Raw genomic sequence first — 3,800 nt, 5'->3', positions numbered from 1 at the left:
ACACTGCAATATTCAATAAAAGATATTGAAACATTTTAAAATAAAACACATTAGATTGCCACAAACTCTCCCAATGCCTCTGTCTTCTCAGCTATCTTTAGCAAAAGTAATAAGTGAAATGAAGGCCTGATGAAAGGAAGCCAAGGGGAAAGGGGGTTTTCAATGCATTTTTTCCAGGAGAAAGACTTTCCCCCCACTCTTTCAATTTAATTAAAAGCAACCGCTTCTTTTCTTTTTCCTTACCTTTCTATTCCCTTCTTTCCCTCTCCTCTTCTTTCCCCTCCTTTTCCTTTCCTTTTTTCTTTTTCTGGTTCTTCTCTACAACTTTCTCCAATTGTGGAGATTTTGCTGTTTTATAAGGAGTAGAGATCGTAGGCTGAGGAGATTTTGGATAGCAGTGGTTCAGTATTTTCACATTGATGCAACCTCTATGTTCAAAAAAGCAAAAAAAAGATCTAGTGTGGATAACAAATAAAATAAGTTAATAGTATAGCTGGACTCAAAATCAAGATAAATATCCCCATGGAGAAGACAGAATGAGAATGCAGAACACAAGGCTGTAGTCGTGGCCTTGTCGGGTTCTGGGCCTGAAAATGGGCTATTAAGAGACTGGGGATATGATAGCAGAGACTAGATATCCCACATGAGATGGGAGACCAGAGCCACGCTCACTTTCAAGGTTAGGTGCCAGGGTGGGTCCTCTTGGGTCTTGAAAAATATCTACTGCTCTTTGCTGCCTGGGGCTGTGGCTTCTAAACTATTGTCCACCAGAGAGACTGGAGGATGGACACAGTCCTGAGATGGCAAATCTTTTCCTCCTGCTTCTCCTCTTCTTCTTCTCCCCTCCCCTTCCCCCTCTTATTCTTTTTCTTTTTTTTTTGCGGTACGCGGGCCTCTCACTGTTGTGGCCTCTCCCGTTGCGGAGCACAGGCTCCGGACGTGCAGGCTCAGCGGCCATGGCTCATGGGCCCAGCCACTCCGCGGCATGTGGGATGCTCCCGGACCGGGGCACGAACCCGTGTCCCCTGCATTGGCAGGCGGACTCCCAACCACTGCACCACCAGGGAAGCCCCTCTTATTCTTTTAAATATGAAATGTTCCGTGACTTTGCATGTCATCCTTGCACAGGGGCCATGCTAATCATCTCTGTATCATTCCAGTTTTAGTGTATATGCCGCATTTGAGACCACAGATTGACTTAAATCATCTGTGGTTTGAGGATAATCTATGATATCCCATGACTGCTATGGGATGGGGCCTGGGGGTGGGGCAGGAAAGATAACTACAAAACTTCTAGACAGGAGGAAGCAGGGCGTGGGGAGTTGGGGTGAGAAGAGAAAGAAATGAAAACAAAACCACAACACCTCTCACTTTAAGTAAGTCTGCAAACAAGTTTCAAACACGCTTTGTAGTAGGAGCCTCTAAGATGGCGCCCAATGATCCTTGCCTCCAGGTGTTGACACACTTGTGAAATCACCACCTCTTGAGTATTGGTTGGATCTAATGGCTAATGACCACAATGCCACACAAATCGTAGGATGTCACTTCCTTGATTAGGTCATACAGTCTGTAACTTCCATCTTCAAGCTGACTCTTGATTTCTTGGCTTGTACACTTTGATGAAGCAAGCTGCCATGTTGCAGAGACCCACATGACACGGAATTGAGGATGGTCTTCAGTCAACAGCCAGCAAAGGATTGAAGACCTCGGCTCAATGGCCCACAAAGAACTGAATTATGCCAACAGTCAAATGAACTTGAGATGGATCCTGCCCCAGACAAGCCACGAGGGGACCACAGCCCCGTCAATACCTTGACTGCAGCCTGTAAGAGACTCTGAAGCAGAGGACCCAGTTAAGCTGTACCCAGATTCCTGACTCCGAAACTGTGAGATAATCAACGTGTGCTTTTTAAGTCATAAAGTGTTGTAGTAATTTGTTATGCAGTAATAAATAACTAATGCACATTTGGAAACATCTAATGTTGAGAAAACAATGAAATAAAACTCAGGACATGAATTCATTTCAGATGAAATTGACTTTATAGAACTGGCAATGTCTTTTTTTTAACATCTTTATTGGAGTATAATTGCTTTACAATAGTGTGTTAGTTTCTGCTTTATAACAAAGCGAATCAGTTATACGTATACATATGTTCGCATATCTCTTCCCTCTTGCATCTCCCTCCCACCCTCCCTTATCCCACCCCTCTAGGTGGACACAAAGCACCGAGCTGATCTCCCTGTGCTATGCGGCTGCTTCCCACTAGCTATCTATTTTACATTTGGTAGTGTATATATGTCCATGCTACTCTCTCACTTCGTCCCAGCTTACCCTTCCCCCTCCCCGTGTCCTCAAGCCCATTCTCTCGTAGGCCTTCATGACCATTTTTAAAAAATTCCTTATATATATGTTAACATACAGTATTTGATCCATTTTGAGTTTATTTTTGTGTATGGTGTTAGGGAGTGTTCTAATTTCATTCTTTTACATGTAGCTGTCCAGTTTTCCCAGCACCACTTATTGAAGAGGCTGTCTTTTCTCCACTGTATATTCTTGCCTCCTTTATCAAAGATAAGGTGACCATATGTGTGTGGGTTTATCTCTGGGCTTTCTATCCTGTTCCATTGATCTATATTTCTGTTTTTGTGCCAGTACCATACTGTCCTGATTACTGGCACTTTGTAGTATAGTCTGAAGTCGGGGAGGCTGATTCCTCCAGCTCCGTTTTTCTTTCTCAAGATTGCTTTGGCTATTCAGGGTCTTTTGTGTTTCCGTACAAATTGGGAAATTTCTTGTTCTAGTTCTGTGAAAAATGCCATTGGTAGTTTGATAGGGATTGCATTGAATCTGTAGATTGCTTTGGGTAGTATAGTCATTTTCACAGTGTTGATTCTTCCAATCGAAGAACATGATATATCTCTCCATCTATTTGTATTATCTTTAATTTCTTTCATCAGTGTCTTATAATTTTCTGCACACAAGTCTTTTGTCTCCTTAGGTAGGTTTATTCCTAGGTATTTTATTCTTTTTGTTGCATTGGTAAATGGGAGTGTTTTCTTAGTTTCACTTTCAGATTTTTCATCATTAGTGTATAGCACTGCAAGAGATTTCTGTGCATTAATTTTGTATCCTGCTACTTTACCAAATTCATTGATTAGCTCTAGTAGTTTTCTGGTAGCATCTTTAGGATTCTCTATTTATAGTATCATGTCATCTGCAAACAGTGTTAGCTTTTCTTCTTCTTGACAATGTCTTTTAAATAATAATTATTTTGGATTTTCAAGGCGATAAATAAAGGGATGACTTCCATAAAAAAAGAATAAGAATTTAGAAGGCAAATACAGGTAGAAATGAAAGAAGAATAGGTTGATATCAAAACTACCAATCTGAAATCTTGGGAATAAAAATATGCAAGTTGAAATAAAAACTCAAGCAACAAAATAAATGTGGGCACCATCAAAGAGAGGATTTGTGAATTGTAAAATTGATATGAGGTGTTTACTCAGCGCACAGCAGGGAGAGATCAAGGCCCATAGTAGAGAATAAAGTCATTTGTCTCAACATTCTATCTAATCTGGGAAGAAACATTTTGAAAACTTTCCCAGTGGAGCTGCCTCCTATGCCCGAGCATTTCTTCCCACTACCCCTAAACTCATTCGCCTGGGACTTAAATTAAAGACACCTGGGTGGATTAAATTTCAGGCATCTTTTATCCTTGGGTGGATTAGTTTCCAGGCAGCTTTTACTCTACTAAAAACATCAGACTCCAAATTATCACAAAGCAAATGTCAGTGTTTTC

The 3,800-nt window shown here is 41.1% G+C and overlaps 1 non-coding gene across 1 annotated transcript; it reads right to left on the bottom strand.

The window, feature by feature from the left end:
• Positions 1-1,083: 1,083 nt before the first annotated feature.
• Positions 1,084-1,187, bottom strand: LOC112396772 (U6 spliceosomal RNA). Its single transcript, XR_003002643.1, has one exon. It is a non-coding gene; the product is annotated as a U6 spliceosomal RNA (small nuclear RNA).
• Between the last annotated feature and the right edge of the window lie 2,613 nt (positions 1,188-3,800).

The sequence above is a fragment of the Neophocaena asiaeorientalis genome, unplaced genomic scaffold (assembly GCF_003031525.2).
Source record: "Neophocaena asiaeorientalis asiaeorientalis breed wild unplaced genomic scaffold, Neophocaena_asiaeorientalis_V1.1 scaffold388, whole genome shotgun sequence".
Taxonomy (NCBI): domain Eukaryota; kingdom Metazoa; phylum Chordata; class Mammalia; order Artiodactyla; family Phocoenidae; genus Neophocaena; species Neophocaena asiaeorientalis.
Note: the sequence above shows the minus strand (reverse complement) of the source record. Positions and strands in the feature narration are given on the sequence as shown.